Source organism: Rhinoderma darwinii, chromosome 9 (assembly GCF_050947455.1).
Source record: "Rhinoderma darwinii isolate aRhiDar2 chromosome 9, aRhiDar2.hap1, whole genome shotgun sequence".
Classification (NCBI taxonomy): Eukaryota; Metazoa; Chordata; class Amphibia; order Anura; family Rhinodermatidae; genus Rhinoderma; species Rhinoderma darwinii.
The window spans coordinates 82602797-82625521 of NC_134695.1; the positions used below are offsets into that span (position 1 = coordinate 82602797).

Genomic DNA, 22725 nt, shown 5'->3' on the forward strand with positions numbered 1-22725 from the left:
TGGAGAAATGGGCAGTGAGGCCTTCAGACAATGACACAAAGTTTATTTGGTTTCTATTTAAACTGTCGGTGCTGCTGTGTGTAGCGGCCTCCCAGATTTGTGCCCACAGGGCAGTCTGTGAACCCTCCAGAGCCTTAGACTATCATCTGCTTCTAGTCATGTGTTAAGCTTCGTCATGTGGGTCATTAATAATATCATTTCATCGCCCTGGGAATTCAGACTTTTACAGAATAGTGATGATGTCTCGTATACTGTCCAGTAGTTGTGTCCATGTAACATGATCTGATCTTATTTTTTTAGCATATTAATATTAAATGGGCCCTTGTTCTTAATGATAACGATGTTATTGCAAAAGGTGGCATTCTATCCTATTATTTGTATATAACGGCAACATATTCCACAGAGCTGTACACAGATTGTCATCACATCCGTCTCTTTACTCAGGAGCTAATAATCAAATTCCTCTATTTTACCTGCCCTATAGAACCTGGAAATCGGTGGTGCTCGGAGGTCATGGATTTCACCCATGCGATGATCTATGACTTATCAGAAGATCATTTGACTGGTTTTTCCTATTTAACAACTATCATTATGTGTGTTACTAAAATGAAGAATTCTTATGTTGGTTCGTGGCCACTTCTGGTTGAACGCTCCAATTGTAGCATTTCGGCTGGAATCACATTTGCATCTTTTGACGCGTTTTTTGAGCCAAAGTCTAAAGTGAATCCGAATAACTGTCTCCTCTATTTTGTATCCACACCTGTGATAGGTTAAGAAAAACTGCATGTGTGATTTCAGCTTTAAAGAGAACCTGTCATCTACATTATGCTGCCCTCACTAAGTGCTTATTCAGACGGACGAGTGTAAACTCGGACATGAAAAACATCAGTTTTTCACATCCAAGTTGCTCCCGTGCGGGACCTGTTTTCACGGATCCCTCAGACTTGAGTCTGTTGCGGGATCCGTGAAAACGGACAAAAACAGGACATGTCCTATTTTGGGAGTCCATTAAAACAATGGTCGTGTGAACAGCCCTATTGAATTGCATGGGTCCGTTTGCTGTCTTTTTTTTTTTTTTTTTTTTTTAACGGACAGCACACGGATGTATAATATGCTCGTCTGAATAAGCCCTAGGAGCAGCATAATGTAGTGTCCATACACGTTGATATCTGTGATCTGTCACTTATTTGCAGAATCATAAATGATCACCTATCCACAGGATAGGGTATCATTTTCCTATTTCTGGGACGACACGATCACGTGAGCAGGTGTTCCGAACGACCATATCCTCCTACTGCTCCCCCTGCAGTGAGGAGGAGCTTGAATGGAGTGGTGGTTGAGCATTTGCCCACTGCTTCATTGAATGACTATGAAATTGACGGAAATAGCGAGCTCTGTACTTGGCTGTTTCCTTCTTTCCCATGGTCTTTGAATGGAGCTGCAACGCGCATACTCAACCACTGCTCCATTTAGTAATGGTTTGTTCTCTCCGTAAATACGGATCTCTGGCAGCGCTGCCCGGCATGTAAATTCTCAGAAACCGCATCACTTAAATAAGTGACCGATCGCTGAAATCAGTGTGTCTGTTGCAACAGTGAAGGCAGCAAAATGTGGATGACTGGTTCCCTTTAATCAACTATGTTCGATGTGAATTTTCTTGTACAAGAGTCCATGATGCTATATACTGTGGGAATAATTTCCTCGTGAAAAGTCCTTTCCACCCTTCCAGGTATCTGGTGGGGTGTGCCCGTTTAGCATGGGCATCTCTATTTTGAAAATATTGGATCGCTGGTCATATGGCAGGTAAACTGTACTTGTTATGGCCACTGTAAAGCCGATTCCCATCAAAGAATTTAAATGCTCGATGGGTGTCTGACCTCTGGGACCCCTGTTGTTCCAGAGAACGAAGGGATCAAGATTCCAAAAGCTTTCCTGCTGAACAACGCCGCTCATGGTCACCCGATGTGCAGAAAATTGCAGCACCGTCCCATTCAAGTGAATGGGGCTGTGTTACAGTACCTAGCGCAGCAGGTGGCCATGAGCGGTACTGTGCTGTAAAACACTAAAGCAGTCGTCTTCCTAGGGATCGTGGGGGTCCCAACAGTCAGACCCCTATCAAAGTAATGATAACCGGATAACCGTTCGGCAAGAGGCTGCATCTAGTATGTTTAGATCCAAATAAAAAGTATAACTCTCACGCTCTATTGGTATCCAAGAGAGGAAAAAGTGTTACGTCTGATCGCCTTCTCACTTGTTTCAGCGTTAGGTGACAGTCATCACAGTTTAAGACACCACGCCGCTAAGATCCTATATCCCGTACAATCACCATATCGGCGAAACAGAAACATACAAACATAGTTCAATAACATCCAAACTGTCGGATAGAATTCTTAGTGGGATTTATTATACTCACAAAGTAAATGTTTTTAAAACCACATAAAGCAAATTAAATCCACGTGGCAAAGAAACTTCAACAGCCCAATCATTGGCAGGTTCATCCAGCAGAGAATTAGTTGACTAGTGACCTTTAACCTTGCTATGTTATATCATCTGTGGGTACAATATTAGCCATGTCATGTCTCAAGTGCTTTTTGTTAAATTTCGAGTCGATACTGGTTGTTTTCTGCCACAGATTTTTAATTCAAATGCAAGATACTTCTAATCTTAATAGCACAAAGTCTAGTGTTAAGTCAAACACCGGATATGTCCGTTGCGTTTCGTTTTCCAATATGGCAGGTCTTCTAGGCAAAGACCACAGAAACATTTGCCGGTGGACCTTACCATGACCCAGTAATTGGAAAGCCTTACTGTAATTGCTGTAATAATCTTGTTTGGCTTTGTCTGGCTAAGTGTCCCAACTATAGAGTTGGGATTAGTCTTTTTTTTTTCTTCAGTATTGGAGAAAGATCCTGTTTGTGGCTTTTAATATCTCCTTCAGAAGTCCTGGTTTTTAGAGGATGCACCAAATCGGCAATGGTACGTAAAGCAAATATGTGGAAAATTGCACCTGTAATGTGAGGACTTTCCAATATAGTGTAGAAGCACAATGGTGACTTGTGGGGCCCAGTGCTGGTCACATATAAGAGGTGACACCATAAGACTCATTGAGCCACAGGACATCACAAAGGGTTGGATTTTGTCCGTATCGATCATTGTAGTGATTCTTGGTCCATAAATTTAGGACTGAAAGCCAATTGTAAGATACCAGGTACAGGATTACAATATGGTGGTCATGTCTATGGAGGTTGAAGTCAGAAACACATCATGTTGTATACTGTTGAACATCTCTAATGCTATGCATGTTAATGGCAGTGGGGGAATTCACCTAGAGCAGCGTTACCCTGGGCTAGGCAGTGGATCTATATCAACCTGCCATAAGACCGTTACCTGTTCTCTGTTCTGAATCTTGGAGCAACAGGTGTTTTAATTTTGTGAGGAAGATAAAAAATGCTGTCACATAAAAATACATTCTCTGGAACGCGAGTTACACTAATCATTTATACATGGCCATAAGTTACACATCTTCTTGTATATAGTGATATGGAACATGCTGGTATAACCTTGGTATCTCCTGTATATAATTATATATGTACAGCTGGTATAAGTTATACATCTTCTTGTATATAGTGATATGGAGCGTGCTGGTATAACCTGGGTATCTTCTGTATATAATTATATATGTACAGCTGGTATAAGTTATACATCTTCTTGTATATAGTGATATGGAGCATGCTGGTGTAACCTGGGTATCTTCTGTATATAATTATATATGTACAGCTGGTATAAGTTATAAATCTTCCTGTATATAGTGATATGGAGCATGCTGGTATAACCTGGGTATATTCTGTATATAATTATATATGTAGAGCTGGTATAAGTTATACATCTTCCTGTATATAGTGATATGGAGCATGCTGGTATAACCTGGGTATCTTCTGTATATAATTATATATGTACAGCTGGTATAAGTTATACATCTTCTTGTATATAGTGATATGGAGCATGCTGGTATAACCTGGGTATATTCTGTATATAATTATATATGTAGAGCTGGTATAAGTTATACATCTTCCTGTATATAGTGATATGGAGCATGCTGGTATAACCTGGGTATCTTCTGTATATAATTATATATCACTATATACAAGAAGATGTATAACTTATACCAGCTGTACATATATAATTATATACAGAAGATACCCGGGTTATACCAACATGCTCCATATCACTATATACAAGAAGATGTATAACTTATACCAGCTGTACATATATAATTATATACAGAAGATACCCAGGTTATACCAGCATGCTCCATATCACTATATACAAGAAGATGTATAACTTATACCAGCTGTACATATATAATTATATACAGAAGATACCCAGGTTATACCAGCATGCTCCATATCACTATATACAAGAAGATGTATAACTTATACCAGCTGTACATATATAATTATATACAGAAGATACCCAGGTTATACCAGCATGCTCCATATCACTATATACAAGAAGATGTATAACTTATACCAGCAGTACATATATAATTATATACAGAAGATACCCAGGTTATACCAGCATGCTCCATATCACTATATACAAGAAGATGTATAACTTATACCAGCTGTACATATATAATTATATATAGAAGATACCCGGGTTATACCAACATGCTCCATATCACTATATACAGAAGATGCCCAACTTGTTCTAGCATGCCTGTCATTTTATGGGAAACCATCCCTGGCATTTCTTAGTATAGACACAGTTTGACCTGTCATTCTAATTATTGTAGCATTACCTTGCAGACCAAAGTATCTGTTTATGATGAATATTGCGCCATGTTAACCCTTGATGACCCAAAATGTCCACCTGTATTTCACGTTTGTTCTATAGTGTTAGGCTTAAACAGTAAAAATACTTCTTGGTTATCAATATCTGGGCCAAGCATGTGAACGAACCATAAGACATTTACATTATCCGCAGTAAATTGGAGACCGAACAACCAAAAGTGTTTTTGTTTTTTTTTTGTTTTTTTTATTCTTCTAATTTGCGTTTCGCTTTTTGGACTCTTCGCCAAGAGGATGAAGCGAGCGGCAGGAATATTGCATATACATACGGTCACATGTAACCTTATCTCCCCAGTCCAGATACGTGGAGAGTTGATAGAGGCAGCCTGGACTCCGGGAGCTCATTACTCTGCTTGCTTTTATGCAGATTATTGTGATAGGGGGAAGGGCTGACGTGAAAGGTGAGAAGCTACTTGTGCATCTTCTGAGGCCCCAGCTCCCACCCAGATGCTGAGCAGGATAAGAGCCAGAGCGAAGATCAGCAGGGAGATAAGCTTAAAATATCCCATTATGCAGTCACATCCTGATAGAATCAGTGTGTCGGGACAGGCCTGAATGCAAGATCTTATCTCCTGTGACTCTCACATTCATTGTATTAAAAGGATCACGTGTGTTACAAAGTATTTCTTCTGAGATCTCGCAGCTGCTGTGATCTTATCTCCCCCTCACTAGATATTACTTTGCAGCCAGAAGACATATAGGGTTAGTTTTTTATTTTTTTTCCTGATGATGATTCTGAACATAGATAACCAGAAAATGCAAAATGAACTGGACTCTCATTGTGAGAGCAGATGGTGGAATGGAATTAGATTGCGGGTTGTAATAATAAATTTATGCTACTAATCTCTTTCGATAACTGCGGGGGGTGTTAGCTGGGTGATGTGTAGACTTTGTCTGGGTGACGGCAGGGTGGCGGGGGTGACCTGCTTCTCCCAGAACTTTCTGACTCTGTTCTGTGGGCATCTCCTACCTTGTTTGCTCTGCAGAGATCTAGGCTGCAGATAAGGAGTTGATTTGAGGATGACAGAAATAACTGCCTGATAAAACTGGTTTATCTGACGGGGGAAGTAATTGCAAGCCTGAAGTTCTATCTACCTGTCTGGGTTTTTCTAGAAGCGATTATTAAATTGATAAATTTGAGTCTCTCCCTCCACTTGTTCCCTCTTTCCTCCCATTTTTCTCTCTCCCTTGCACTTCTGTCATCCTATTTCCTACTTCAACTTCCTCTCCACCTTTTTAACCCTTTTTTCTCCTGGCAGTAAAACAGTTAAAGTGCCAAAGAGACTCTCATCAAACCCCTTCATTCACCTACTCGTGAGCAAAGCTTGGTGATTGGTTTATAAATAAGCAATGGTAACCTAGCCTATCGTCTAACAAGAAACGTTGTGCCAGTGGGCAAGGGGTTAAAGTGCCTCCCACGCGTTTGTTGTACCAGGTCTGCCAGGGAGGCGGGCAGCCACGCTGTCTGCTGTTACTGCTTTTCAAAGACTCATCTGCTGAAATACAATACAGATCTCCAGTGTGATAAGGGCAGGGTACTTACGACAGGAAGCAAAGCAGGTATGCTGCAGCCAGGCCGGAGTGCCATGGCGGGTACCATCTGTTGGGTGAGATCTTATGTTATGTGAATAGTTTACCCAAGAGGTATCAGGACATGACTCACAAAACGTATAACCATAAAATCATATACGCTGCTCTGATGTAATTTTTATATCCTGTTAGTCTACAAGTGCCCTTGGTGTTCTTAGCATCATATATGGGTCATAAAACATGACCAGCCTCATATACTGCCTAATAATGTTAGAGCTAGCACTGTGGTAGTTTACGGACTCCATTTATGATGCCCGATTCTTTAATACTCATCCAAAGTTTTTCTTTAATTAAGGAATTGGACTAGTTATTAAATTAGTAGATACTGTATCTTGGCCAACATGAGCTATATTCTACATGGTGTGTTCCGCTTAGATATCTTATTGCTCACCAGCTCTAGTCTTCCTGTATAGGCACCACTACCTGTATTGATTAGATACCTGCTTGACGGAATCGGGGGTAAGGCTTCGTTCACATCTGTGTCAGGGCTCCGTTCTGACATTCCGTCGGAGCTTCCCGTCAGAACGGAACCCTAACTGAAACGAAACAAATGGAAACCATGGGTTCCCGTTTGCATCACCGTTGATTTCAAAGGTGACGGATATGGTGCAAATGGTTTCCGTTTGTCTTAGTTGTGCAAGGATTCCGTCGTTTTGACAGAAGCAATACTGTAGTCTACTGCGCTATTCATTCCGTCAAAACCCTTGCACAGCGGAGACAAATGGAAACCATTTACACCGATCCGTCACCATTGAAGTCCATGGTGATGCAAACGGAAACCTATGGTTTCCGTTTGTTTCACACAGGGTTCCGTTCTGACGGGAAGCTCCAACGGAACGCCTGAATAGAGCCCTGACGCAGATGTGAACAAAGCCTAAGGCTGTGTTCACTTCAGCGTTGGTTTCCTCCATTGAGGGGGCCCGTCGGACCTTTCCGTCGGAGGAACCCCTCAACGGAGAGGCAAACGGAAACCATAGCTTCCGTTTGCATCACCATTGATCTCAATGGTGGCGGATACTTGCTAATGGTTCCGTTTGTCACTGTTGTGAAAGGGTTCCGTTTTTTTTTACAGAAACAATAGCGCTAATTATTCCATTCGAAAATCTTACACAACGGTGACAAACGGAAACCATGAGCAACTGAAGCATTACCATTGAAATTCAACGGTAATGCAGACGGAACCTATGGTTTCCGTTTGCCTTTCCGTTGAGGGGTTCTTCCGATGGAAAGGCCTGACGAAACCCCCTCAACGGAAACCAACACTGGTGTGAACAGGCCCTTACCTTTACTTCTCCATGGAATCCCCCCTATTACCTCTGTCGATATCAGATTTGCTTATAATTGCTCTATGAAGGCTGTTTTATATATCTGGTTTACTTGTCATGTTTGAAACTCAGAACATAGCAACATTTTATTTAGTTATTAAAATGTAAAATAGATAGAAATTAAATTTTATCATTTCCGTTGTTACATTAACTTTAAGGGTATGTTCAGATGTGGGGAAAATGAAACGGATTATGGTGCCGATTCTGCACCAATGTTTGCGGCGGTTTACAGTACAATACATGTGGCTGGGGTTTCTAAAAACCTCTTTCTCATGTAGCAGAAATCAAGGCATAATGCAAAATCATGCTCGTTCTGTCAAAGAAATGCAGCAAATTTTCAACTTTTAGATTTTTCTTATTGACTTTGAAATTCTTTTAAAGCTGTATTCCCATGTTTGACATTTACGGCATAGCCACAGTATATCTCATAAGTGTCTGATAACTGTGGGTCTCGCCTCTGGACCTGAATCTATCACTAGAAGGCGGCCCCCCTAACCCCCATCCTACCGTCGTGTCGCTGCTTTCGGCCACTGGGTTGCGACGTCGCCGGGAGTGTGGAAATAGCCAAACTACGCTGTTTCCGCAACTGCCGTAGACGTGAACGGGAGTCACAAGAACAGTGTAGCTCACTGTGCTATGCTATTTCCGTAACGCCTATTCACTTCATTGTGAGTTATAGAAACAGCGTAGCTCTACAAGCTTGGCTATTATTACCTTACTCCCTGCCAACTTGTAACTCCGTGACAGCGGGAGAATGTAGGACACGAGTCAGGAGGTCCTGTTCTAGAGATGGGTGCAGGGGCCACCTATTGGGACCTGCACCTATTGGACATTTCTGGCATATGCTGTGGATATGCCATAAATGTCTGAGAAGGGAATACCACTTTAAAAGTAACCTGTCACATTAAACATTCTGTTCTATTTGTAGACAGAATTTTATAGAGCAGGAGAAGCTGAGCAGTTTGAGATATATATATATATATATATATATATATATATATTTTTTTTTGTAAAAAGATTCAGTAACTTATATTTAATTGATATAAATTTCTGCTCCCTGTGGGCCAAAGAGTCTAGTGGGCGGGCTCAGCCATTGATTGGCAGACTTGCCTGTATGAGTGTGAATATAGAGAGAGCTGCCAATCGCTGAGTAGGAACGCCCACAGTAAGCAGGGATTTAATTTGATGAACTATAAATTATCTTGAATCTTTTCACACCTATGTATGAATCTGCTCAGCCGGTCCTGCTCTATAACATGGACTCAGCAGATCGAACGGCACGTTTGACATGACTAGTTCCCTTTATGGTCCTGTAGGGTATGTTAAAAAAGTTGAAATAATTTTTAGATCTCTTCTGTTGTGAGAAGTTACAGGCAAAAATACCTGAGGCTGCATTACAAAGGTTCTGATGATAACATGTCCCTTAATGATGTCAGACGCAGTGTTGTAATTGAGATTTTGTGGGACCAAATCACCATCCACATCAATGTCTGCTTCCTGGCTTGAATAGTGGCAGATATGTGTTCATGTGAATGATAATTTGGATTCATATAAGTTTCCCACAACCTTCCTGCATCTGACCGATATCACAAGAGAATATGTTGTCATCACAATCTCTCATTAGTGCATCCTCGGACTTTAGACCTGTAAAGATTTTGGCATAAAAGTGGTTTTAAAAAAAAACACATTATTATTTTTTTTTTTTTTCACATTGTGTGTTTTTTAGCACAAATTGTTTTGTTTTAGTAGACAAACTCCCATGTCTCTCAATAGAAGTTTATCAACTAAAACGCACAGTGTGAACCCAGCCTTTTCCCAAAACATATAATTTGCAGAGTCTTCATACAGGTGGCCATGTGTTTCTTGAGCAATCACTATAGGTTCAGCCTTATTTCACTTTCTCATAGTCTAGTGGTCTCTGGGCTTAAAGGGGTTTTCCACGTTCTGATGACCTATTCACCGGATAGGTCATTAGTATAGTATATGGTTGGTGTGGGTCCGACACCCAGACCCCGTGCCGATCAGCTGCTGCGGCTGCCTCCCAGGCATCGGACAATATTGCCGGAAGCAGATGAAGGCGGTCAAAGAATAGCGGCCGAGTTCAATAGGAATAGGAGCAGAGCCGCTGCTCTGCTGAACGGCTGCTATGCGGTCGGAGCCATCTCTTCCGGCTCCAACTACTGCATACCGTTCAAAACATCCGATACCCGGAGGCAGACAGATCGGCTGTTCGGTGCGGGGTCCGGATGTCAGACCCGCACCGATCATATACTGATGACATATCCGCTGGATCGGTCATCAGTTGTCAGAACGTAGAAAACCCCTTTAATAGTACCATGATCTTGACCTGTTGTCTTGATAATCTTAGATCTTCTAGGTCTGTATATGAAGAGTTTTCCATGCCTGTGTAGGTAAATGTGGTGATGTCCCCTCCTATAGTAATATGGTCGGTCAGGGACGGTGCTTCCTGTGGTGCCACCATATTTGTCTGTGGAGGCCAGTTTTGGCTGTTGTTCGGCCGTCACAGGAGGTAGTTGGGGGGGGGGGGGCTCAGTTTCCATGTCCTTTTGTTCTTATTCTTGTCAGTTAGATGCAACAGATTAGAACTGGGAACTGATCAGACCGGAGATTGCAGCCGGGGAACAAACCCTTTCTATATAAAGAATTTATTTATGCATTTTAATTTTAACCCATTCAGAGCTGAACTTTCTTTTAAGTGCTTTACTGCTTTGAGGAAGCCAGAGGTCAAGCTGCACTTGAATATATTATTCCTGTTGAGGAGAGATGTGCTGATTATCACACAATTCCTGCCCTCCTTGTAAAACTTCCCTTATTTATATATACCTCTTCCTTCCCAAAGTTTAAAGGTGGTCCGGTAATATGCATGGGTGGTAGCCATTTTTCCAGCAGGAAGAATAGTCCTCATTGTAATTCAGACATGCTATGTGACGTAGGGGTTTTCATAGTATTATGACCATTATATAAAGAGTGTAGATATCACTTTTGTATATTATTACTGTCCTATAGTGAGTGGTGATGTCACTCTTCTGTATATTATTATTGTTCTATAGAGTGGTGATGTCACTTCTGTATATTATTACTGTTCTATAGAGTGGTGATGTCACTTCTGTATATTATTATTGTTCTATAGAGTGGTGATGTCACTTCTGTATATTATTATTGTTCTATAGAGTGGTGATGTCACTTCTGTATATTATTACTATTCTATAGAGTCCTATATATTATATCCATCATAATATTCTACACTTAGAACTTGCTAAGCTTCGGAGACCTATGTTTAAAGGCATCCAGCCCCTGTATAACAAGCAAAATACAGTTATTAGAAAGCCCTGCACCACAAGAGCTTACCGTCTTAATGACTGAATACATGCCCTATGTGGATATCTGATCATGTTTTAGATCTTCGTTCTTCCTTTATTCTCATTGTGTTTACAGATCTTGGTGACTGATAGCAGCAGGCAGGGTGATGTGTACCTGATATACTTGTATCTACACCTGCATGCCGGGCTCCTGCCCTCATGTACTGTTGCGTGATGTGAAGTATGTGGTATGTTTGGTGGGCTCGGTAATTGCCAATGGGTAGGGGTGGTCTTTATTTATTTTTTTTATTGTAGTAAATAAGCTAATTTAGCTCCTTCCTAGTTCCTAGATAATTTATCTTGAAATTTTTGCAGCCGAAAAGGACCAGTACGGTGATCCTACAAATGCAATTGTCTCATAAACCAACAGTAACCGGATTGTGTACAAGTGCTGCGCTATATGAGTTTTCCTATTACTTGCAGTTAAAATCGGTAACTTTTACTCATGTGTTGGTATTCGGTTTCTTGAATGTCATTGAACAATCCCACTCGGTATGTTTTCTCATTCACGCCCGTAGGTTGGACTTGAACCCCTGACCCCAGCATTGTAACCACTGAGCCCAAGGGCAATCGTACCATAGAGTCAGGATGGACACAATATTGTAAGACGAATACAGGAGCCAATTTGGCTTTTTATTTTTAATATAGATCTCAATTGAAAACCACTCGATATTAGTCACCAGGAGCAGATTTTAGGCACATCGTCCAGTTATGCCATTGGGGCAACCAGTGCCATTGCTGTGTGGATCATGGAGAGATTTTCTCATCCTCTTGTGCAAACCACAGGGCTCTACCCCTCCAACGGTACGACAACATTAGCATGAGGGTTGTCCACATTCTATCCTACAGGGGGACGAGGGGTCTAGAAAAAGGTAGATGCCCTTCCAGTCAGATGTTATGAGACATTTTATAGTTGGCTAGCAGCCCTCATAAAGGCATCTCTCCAATATTTCATGAACATATGTGAAACTTATTTGGAAATCTTCTAACCCTCTTTACCTAATACCAGAACCATCTGTTGGGTATTGAGTTGATATATTGGGCAATACAAGGATAAACTAAGCCAAACTTATATAATAAAATACGCTTTTCTGAAAAGAACCTGATTCCCCCCCCCCCCCCCCCATGTAGTTCTAATTCCCATCTGTGTGGTATTGGCTGTAATGGACCAGCACTAGTATCATACTAATATAGTACCCTGGTCTCACGATGCTATAATTTGACGGGGGGCTTATATATGGGAGTACCCTCATTTTTAATAGGTGTGGATAACGCCAGAGGACAGATGAAAATAACATTGGGTTTTATGCTCCTTTTTTTTGTGCCCCCCTGTGCTGCACAGTTAGTTGGTTTTGTAAAGTTCAAGTTAACCCCAAAAAGCTGGAATATGCCAACTGAGGCCGAACATTTCCAATCAACTAAACAAACGAGAAGAGGAAGCGTGAAGTCAGGTCGGTTCGCAGGAGTTGGTTTGCCTGTTTTTCCTCTCTGCTCAGGCTCTTGACTAGATGTGAATTTCAGATAAGTCCATGGGCCGATCTCCTCACTGATAAAGATCTCCCCGGCAGATAAAGGACCCTTATCTCCAGCAAGCAGACGGGAGAAGGATTCAGCTATAATAACAATCAGTGAATAGAGGCAACGACACAAGGGCTCTGCTGGGTCACTGCCTGGTCATGATTAATGCCATCCACTCACTTATCAGCTGGGAGGTGATTGAGTACTGTTGTGGTTGGGGTGGTTATTACTGTGTGTGTGTGTGTGTGTGTATGTATAGGTTATATAGTAATTTTTTATTTTATAATGTACATCACCTGTTTTTGTAACCTTGCCGCTTAAATCTGTCACTGAAAATGTGTATTTTGCTCAGTGCACCTTATCCAAAACAGTACAATGATGTTTCTTGGGGGTGGCACTGGGAGGCTTCATGGACAGATGTTTGTATGTGGCATTGAACATGTTCCCCCAGTGCCAGCTTCTTGGTTGGGCACTTGTCTTGTTGGTGTAGAGCAGTCTTAAGTGCAGATTTTTGGCCTACACTGCTGTAGACCACTAGGGGCGCTGGTACATTTTAGTTTTTTTGCCAAAATCACTCCCTTTATCAGTGGGATAAGATGCGGGGATCTACAGACATCATTACTATGAGAATCCATCAGCAGAATAAAGTTTGATGGTATTATTGGCATGTTTCCAGCTGGTATAGGGAATGATTTCTATAATAACGTTGTAGTAAATTGTCTTTTATGCAATTCCCTAATGTATTAAAGCTGTCCGGAAACGATCCCACCTAGAAACGTCCAAGGTCTGTGGACGCAGCCATACAGTTCCCTGACGTGTGACTGGGGGGGGCGTTGATTCCATAAATGGCACCAGGTGCCGCTGTAGCTGCTTCATAGGAATGTATTCTGAATGATCTTTATTATGGTAGGGGTCACGTATTCCTAAATGATCGAGAATTTTTTTTTAAAATTGCTCCTGTCACATGATTGGCGCATCTGCAGTCCATCCAGAAAAAGTGAGTACTGAGGCCCCACAGGGATCGGGGGTGAGATGGCGTCACATTTTGTTTGGTCTAACATTATTTTTTTTCCTCTTTCAGTCTGGTGACTGTTGTAATTGAGGATTTGGAGTATGCTGCTGCTCTTTTTGCATTAGCTAGGGTTCCCTAGGATAGTATATACAAAGTGTATTGAAAAGAGCACAGGATATACTTTATAATACGGAATAGGTTGGATATTAACCCGTGCAATGTTTAGTTTTCATGGGAGATGTGCAGAAGTGAACAGCGTCCGTCTGAGTTTTTTTTGCAGGCAGAAAAAAAAATAAAATAAAAATCTGCCTCAAAATTCCAGATCCGCCTGCAATTTCTTATCGCAGCCATTGAGATCCACGGGAAAAAATTGCCGCGAGAAATGCTTTCTCCGCCTCGCATTTATTAGAATGGGAGATCCAAGGCGGAACCGCGGCAAGAAAGTGCATGCCGCTATCTTTTACCGCAATCTGCTAAATGCCGCTGCAGAAAAAAAAACGCCTCTGCCTCCCATTGAAATCAATAGAAGGCAGGTTCTGGCATTTTTTTTACTTTGTTTCCATGTCAAAATCAGCGTAAAATAAAACTCTGTGTGAACTGGGCCCTAAAGTCCTGTAGACCTTATCTTCGGTCTATGGCGACTAATAAAGTTTTATTTAAATCCGTTGAGGTTTTTGGGATCTTTGAAGTTAAACCAACAAATGCAAATTGGGCCTTTTATGTGTATAGGACAGGTCCGATATACAGCGCATAAAATATCTCTTACTGACCATAGATCAGATGCGATCACTTATCATAGGTCTCCTGTTTAACTAGAATATGCTGAAGCGGCTGCGCATTCTGCATGGTATACTTTCTATGTATAACGTTCAATTATGGCCTGTCCATGTATAATGCACTGTATATGTGCGTGTTCACTATGAATCCGTAGTCGCAGATGTAAAATCCAGCATCTGTATTCTGCTTCGTACTTATTTTGTTTGTCTCCATTCATTTATAGTTTCATTTTGTGTAGAAAAATATCTCCTATTGCTACATGGAAACCATTAATAAGCTGCTGTTGACTGACCTATTACTGTTATTGTCTGTCTCTATAGCAGTAGGTAAAGATGGTGTTTGGATTGAGGTTCTAATGAGTAAATCAGACCTTCCCTGCATCACAACCTCTCAACATATATTCGGACTGGATCGACACTGATTTGATAAGGAGAAAAGCAGTCTCACAGTAGTTACCCATTGTATTCCCCACCTTATGCGGCAGAATTAGGCTTCATGTACACGATCATATACATAATACTGCAGTCCTACTGGGAAATCGTGGCATGTTCCATCGGGTGCTGTGTTACAGATAGATTCTCCCTAGAAGCGTTGCTTCCAGAGCAGAATTCAGTGCCGCAATGAAGCACCATATGGCAGCACACAGAGTGCCAATGGAACCATATGGCCATTCAGGCTTCGTGCACATTGCTTTGCCATGTGTATGAGGCCTTAAAGGGGTTTTCCCAGAATCACCTGTATCCCTGGGGGTCCGACCTCTGGAACCCCTACTGATAAGAAAAATGGGGGACCGTTCCCTGAAGTGCTCTATGAGAACGGAGCGCTGGTGCGTGTGCACGACCAGTTCTCCATTCATTTCTATGGAGCGCTGGAGTAAATAGTGGCGTATAGGTGGAGAGCTTCTTAAATTTCTCTAGTCCCTGGTACGTTTGCTATAAATGCCTGTACACAGCCGCCTCCTTTGTCTCTTTGTGCAAGTTCTGCTTTAAGATGCACAAGGGATTGGAAGAAAATCTTATTCAGTGTTCTCAAATTATCGCCAATCTGAAAACTTCCTTCCTGCTGGAGACATTTGGTAAAAGAGTTGGGAGCAGATAAATGACATTCGCAGACGTCCTGCGTTCTCCGTCCCAGGTACATGTGAACGTCTGTTAATGTGATTTACTGTACAGCTGCAAAGAGTGAAACGTTGAGAGAACTTTGTATCGTATCATGTGACGGCTGCGCAGTACGATTTTCTCCAGTCAGACGAGGTTTACGATATTTCTCATTATTGGAACAGTCGTTCAGAATTTATAGACGGAAAATCAGTTCCAGTTACAAAAATTATAATCTTGTACCAATTCATGTGGGAAATTCTCAGCAAAGTGTTTTTAAGTTGTCTTGATAAATACTGGAATGGTCGTGAGAAAATAAAAGTCCGGTTGTAACCAAGTGTATCAGCACCAGCGTCGGGCTGGGGTTCCTTGGGCCCACCAGAGGATATGATTTTGAGGGCCCACCTTCCATCTATATAGAACATGTCCACTTTTTAGGCCCCATGCACACGACCGTAAAAAAATCTCAGTTTTTGCGGACCGCAATTGCGGTCCGCAAAAATGGACCCATTCACTTTCATTGAACGCGGACCCCTTTCCGTAGCACTACGGAAGGGTGTCCGTGCCGTGGAAATGTTCCGGGAATTATGGAACATGTCCGTTCTTTTGCATTTTGCGGGCCGTGCTTCCATACTTTGTATGGGAGCACGGCCCGAAAATGCGGCTGTCAGTCAGCGGCCGGCCGTGCCCATGGTCGCGGGCCGGGATTGCGGGCACGGTCGTGTGCATGGGGCCTTATTTTATCATACGCCTTGTTATTTTTGTACACAGGACGTATCATTAATAAGATCTGATAGGTCATTTGTAAATCAACTCATGAGAAATAGACCCTAGTGGCAAGGCAAGTGCTTGGATCCAAAATCACCTCCGAATGCGGTTTGTCTTCTGCTGGACCTGTAAGACCCATTATTGTGTTAGAGCCTGCCCCCCCCCCGGAGGATCCTCTGGTTCTCTGGTGGGCCAGCCCGACTGATCAGCACCATAGATTTCTAGACTCACACTTTGCATCTGGAAGTCTTAGGCCGGGTTCCCACGTAGCGTAAGCGCTGTGGAATTTCAGCAGCATTTACAGTTGTAGCAAAGTGGATGAGATTTAGAAAATCTCATGCCCACGCTGTGGAAAAAAACGCAGCGTAAAACGTTAATATATTGACCTATGGTGCGGAATTTAATTACAGACCATGTCAATTTATGCTTTGTTGTTGATCTTCTGTTGCGGGTTTTCCCCATTGAATTCAATGTGCATGCAAATCGGCGTATTTGCAGTGATTACACCGCAAAAATCGCCACTCTGGGAAAAAAAAAAATCATACTTACCCAGAACACCCTCCTTCTTCCTGCAGTCCAACCTCCTGGGATGACTTTTCACCCCATATGACCGCTGCAGCCAATCACCGGTTGCAGCGTCACATGGCCTGCAACGTCATTGTAGGAGGCCGGAGCGGACGTATCCAACCCGTGGGAACCCGGCCCTATTACTATTACCGTATATAAAATAACTAGGTGTCTGAGAGCCTTCCTGGGTTTTCTGGTTACACAGGTGACGACTGAGAATATCAATATTTGATGCCTTCTCTTGGGGAAGGCCGTGACTTTAGAAATTGGTCAATTGTCATCCAACGTTCGCACTTATAATCATTCATGATTGCTCAGTTTGCGTGAGTGAATTCAAGTGTCATTGGAGCACGCCAAAGTCTCACGACCATGGCGCTTTGAGGTACCGAACTTGGTTGACTATCAAATTGACGTGAGTCTAAGGGCCCTAATTGGCCGGTGCCACGAGCGCAGATCAACGAGCCATTGTTGATCGGTGGTCGTTTGCTCCTGTCAGACGGAGCTATGGATGGGGACGAGCGGTCGTTACTCCGATCGCTCGTCCCCATATGATTTGTATCATGTCGGCAGCGCGTCTCCCTGTTTACACACCAAGATGTGCTGCCGACAATGATAATATTTTTTTTTTTTTTAAAAGATACGATCAGCAAATGCCTGTTCATCTGCTGATCGCTGCCAGGGCAATTCTTGGCAACGAGCGGTCTATGAACAATTGGTTGCCCGGTGTAAAACCCCCTTAACACACCCAGTGCCATATAAATGCAGCACCGCAGAATATATTGGCGCTATATAATAACTGTATCGGCTATGTCGGTATCAGATATATACAATGCTGTGGAGTAACATTATATCCAACACTGTGGACCCTTGAAAATTGCATTGCTGTAGAATATGTTGGTGCTATCTAAAATATATCATTGTAGTCTATATTGGCGCCAAATAAATACAATGCTTTGGCGTCTTTTCCTTTATATTAATAGAACTCTGGAATATCTTGGTGCAATGGATCAGCCTTTGCCATGAAACACTTGGAATTTTTTGCCCCGGCTGCTTCCCGCTGGCAACGCGTAGGGTTAACGTACTGTATCAACGCAAATAGCAATAAGTAATCTCCTTGATTTTCTAAATACACTGGATGCTTATTCACTCTCCCGGTCGTCTCGCAGCCTTGTGTCCCTCTGGCTCGAATCAGTCTCCCTGATAAAGCAGAAAGTTGAACCGGCCCCATTACTGAGCTGTGATGGTTGCATTGATAAGGCCTTGATAATGGTGGAGATAGGGAGGCCTCCGCAGCCAATCCCTCTGCTGTTCCTCCTATTAACATTCCCCACCAGTGCTCGGCCTGGGAGCTGCCTATCTGCTCCGTTTCCACTCCTCCACCAGATAAGGCTGGAAACACTGACTTCATAGCTCACTGATTAAAGTGTCTGGCTTTCTTGATAATACACAGATAAATTATGTTTTTCAAAGAGAGGTAAGGAAAGGGAGTGAAATAAAATAAAAAGGACATTTTTTTTTTCCACTTTTGCCTGATCCACATATATTATAACAATCCGCCCCTCCCCCACCATAACCCCCTGCGCTGAAAATGCTGATTCTGACGCAAGAAAAATGACATTATAATAGACCCAATGCACTATTTGTAGATTCAGGCTACATGCACACGTTGCAGAAAATACGCAGCAAGACCACAGGAAACCGCACGAAATTCGCTGCAAAAAACACCTGAAGGTGCGTTTTTTTTACGCGTTTTTCAGTGCATTTTTACGTTTTTTCTGCGTAAATCGAGGCGTTTTCATGTAGTCGTTGTCATTTTTCACGGAGCGTGTGTCCGTTGAGAGAAACTCCCTGTACATCTTATTCTGATCAGTTTTTGCGGACCAGACTTGTCTATTAAAGTCTAAGGATATGTTCACACGGCAACTGCAATTACGTCTGAAATTACGAAGCTGTTTTCAGGAGAAAACCGCTCCTGAATTTCAGACGTAATTGCACGTACTGGCGTTTTTCGCGGCGTCTTCTACGGATGTAATTGGAGCTGTTCTTCATTGGAGTAAATCAAAAACGGCTCCAATTATGTTCCAAGAAGTGTCCTGCACTTTCACGCGGCCGTAATTTTACGCGCTGTCTTTTGACAGCGACACGTAAAATGACAGCTCGTCTGCACAGAACATCATAAGACCCATTGCAAGCAAGATGCAGATGTTTGCCAACGTATTGGAGCCGTCTTTTCAGGCGTAATTTGAGGCGTAAAACGCCTCCATTACGCCTGAAAAATGGTCGTGTGCACATACCATAAGGGTGCATGAAAAAAAAAAAAGAAGGGACCGCATGCGACGACATCCGTGTTCTGTCCGTGTTTCACAAATAAGTTGCTAAAAAAAAAATGCGGAGAAAAAGTGAAACCGGGAAGTGCATACAGAGCAGAAAAGCAAATGACAAACCGGAACAACGCAGACTCTCATATGGATGAAAAACATTCCCCTTTTTTTGCAGACACAAATCAGACACGTGTGAATAAGGCCTCATGCACATGACCGTGGTTTTCATCTGTAATTACGGGTGACATTGCCCATTCATTTCTATTGGCCACGTTCACCTTACAGTAGAGTTACGGATGTGCGTCCGGGCTATAGAAATGATGCGCAAAATATAGAACACGTCCTATTCTTGTCCGCAATTGCGGCACGGATTCCCCATAGAAGTCTATGGGCACTTCCACAATTGCGGACGGCTACGGATGTGTATCCGTATTTGTGAGTACATATTTGTGGACAGTAAAAACACTTCCGGTCGTGTGCATGAGGCCTTAGGACTAGTCCAAAACGTGAAAATTCCCCAGTTACGATGAGACTTTAATAAACATATTCTACATGATTATCCTGATGACTTGTTTTATAATGAATATGAATGTTCGGTGCATTGTGGAGACTGGACGCGTGAGGCTCGTATTAGGATTCCGTCCTGCCAGGAAACTCTAATCTTTTTGCCATGTACCAATCTCCGGCTGCGCCTCGGCCTTGTCATGATGGATGGCCGCCGCCGCCGCCTCTGTGTTTCTTGCTTTCCCTCCATCTTCATTTACCTTGTGAGACATGTCAGCTGTGTCCGCCCTTTATATTTTCACTCCTTTATTTTCCACTGTTTGCCTAATGTCACACCTCAGCATAATGCGGGGAAAAACACAGAGCGACACTGAGCGGTCTCCACATGACGCCGGCCATAGGTGTAAAGATTAACATTCTCAGCAGCTTTACCATCAGAAGTGATAATTGTTATGTATGTGGTTCTGACCTCAGCCGTGAGCTAATCTGTTCCTCTGACATTACGATATTTGCAGTTATTCACCCTCCATGGAGAGCTCATTCATAAAGGGGGAAATATTTATCCAATTGCAAAAGGAATTGCAGCTTTCATCAGTTTAAGGCCCTGATCACACACACAGTTTTGATGCAGGTTTTTGAGCCAAACACAGGGGTGGATACAAAAGAAAGGAGATGCAACTGTCTTTTCTTTTTACCTTTCCTTCCTTTATGGATCCACTTCTGGCTTTGGCTAAGAAAAAAGCGAAGACAAAAACTGCATCAAAACTCTGTGTGATCCCAGCCTTAGGAGAGAATCTTGACATCTATTGTTACCTATATGTACTTCTCTGTGGTAACCGGTGCGATATAAACCCCTCGCAGGTAGCGGGTGCGATATAAACCCCTCGCAGGTAGCGGGTGCGGTATAAACCCCTCGCAGGTAGCGGGTGCGGTATAAACCCCTCGCAGGTAGCGGGTGCGGTATAAACCCCTCGCAGGTAGCGGGTGCGGTATAAACCCCTCGCAGGTAGCGGGTGCGATATAAACCCCTCGCAGGTAGCGGGTGCGATATAAACCCCTCGCAGGTAGCGGGTGCGGTATAAACCCCTCGCAGGTAGCGGGTGCGGTATAAACCCCTCGCAGGTAGCGGGTGCGGTATAAACCCCTCGCAGGTAGCGGGTGCGGTATAAACCCCTCGCAGGTAGCGGGTGCGGTATAAACCCCTCGCAGGTAGCGGGTGCGGTATAAACCCCTCGCAGGTAGCGGGTGCGGTACAAACCCCTCGCAGGTAGCGGGTGCGGTACAAACCCCTCGCAGGTAGCGGGTGCGGTACAAACCCCTCGCAGGTAGCGGGTGCGGTACAAACCCCTCGCAGGTAGCGGGTGCGGTACAAACCCCTCGCAGGTAGCGGGTGCGGTACAAACCCCTCGCAGGTAGCGGGTGCGGTACAAACCCCTCGCAGGTAGCGGGTGCGGTACAAACCCCTCGCAGGTAGCGGGTGCGGTACAAACCCCTCGCAGGTAGCGGGTGCGGTACAAACCCCTCGCAGGTAGCGGGTGCGGTACAAACCCCTCGCAGGGAGCGGTACAAACCCCTCGCAGGGAGCGGTACAAACCCCTCGCAGGTAGCGGGAGCGGTACAAACCCCTCGCAGGTAGCGGGAGCGGTACAAACCCCTCGCAGGTAGCGGGTGCGCTACAAACCCCTCGCAGGTAGCGGGTGCGCTACAAACCCCTCGCAGGTAGCGGGTGCGCTACAAACCCCTCGCAGGTAGCGGGTGCGCTACAAACCCCTCGCAGGTAGCGGGTGCGCTACAAACCCCTCGCAGGTAGCGGGTGCGCTACAAACCCCTCGCAGGTTGCGGTATATACCCCTCGCAGTTAGCGGCTGCGCTATAAACCCCTCGCAGGTAGCGGCTGCGCTATAAACCCCTCGCAGGTAGCGGTTGCGGTATATACCCCTCGAAGGTAGCGGCTGCGCTATAAACCCCTCGCAGGTAGCGGTTGCGGTATATACCCCTCGAAGGTAGCGGCTGCGCTATAAACCCCTCGCAATTAGCGGCTGCGCTATAAACCCCTCGCAGGTAGCGGGTGCGGTATGTACCCCTCGCAGGTAACGGTTGCGGTATATACCCCTCGCAGGTAACCGGTGCTGGATCATGACGGCCATTGCTCTGCCCATAGGCGTTTTTACCCAGCTTTTTAGAGAACCTGAAAAGCATCATGGCGCAATGGAAACTGGGTGACAAACCCTCTGGGGACGACTGGCAGGTTATTTAGTTATTTTGAAACGTAAACAATCTGACGGGCCGGTACAGTCCTGCGAAACAGCGGTGCAGCTACAGGGGGTGCAGAGGCTGCAGGGCAGAATGCTTTTCTCTTTTTTGTCAGTGTCCTTTGGCTCGGTGTAATCTTATCATAGAATATTAGCGCGAGCATTAATGGCCCTTTCGGCTGATACACAAATTGCTTTTTGCTTACTTTTCCTATTCAATGCACTTACCTTCTAAAAAAAAATAAAAAATCAACCAAGGTATTTCACCCAAAATTAAAATCAACATATAAGATTGTCATTATTTTAAGCGGATTGGTGCAGCAGATTACATGGTCCGGTCCGAACTTCTAGTAGCCATAACAGTTTTTGTACCTTTTGGCTAATCGGATCGTTGAAAGAATACAGCGGGCTCCTAGTTATAAGCGGAGACCCTTCTCTCCAGGCTGATGTGTATCCGTAGCCGGACACCGTACACCGGACACAGGAGCTGCTATCGCGGCTGTAATGATCCCTGGAACAAATACAAATTCTGCTCCATCTCTTTCTGGAAAAGTAGAGTGACAAACAATACGTGCACAATTACAGATCAGACATCAAAATCCTGAATGGCAAAAGTACGTAGTTAGGCCCCCTGCCGTGTGTACGGTCCGTGATTACGGCACAGATGGGCTGTGGACTGTCGTTTGCGGTCCGTGCTCACAATAAAATATATAGGAGCACGGCCTGTAAATTTAAAAAATAGGACATGTCCTGTTTTTTAGCGG

At 43.6% G+C, this 22725-nt stretch overlaps 1 protein-coding gene across 3 annotated transcripts in view; it reads left to right on the plus strand.

Moving 5' to 3' along the window:
* The window catches only part of ZFPM1 (zinc finger protein, FOG family member 1), a 132096-nt gene that overhangs the window by 25180 nt on the left and 84191 nt on the right, over positions 1-22725 (plus strand). The gene's annotated exons all lie outside the window — the stretch shown is intronic.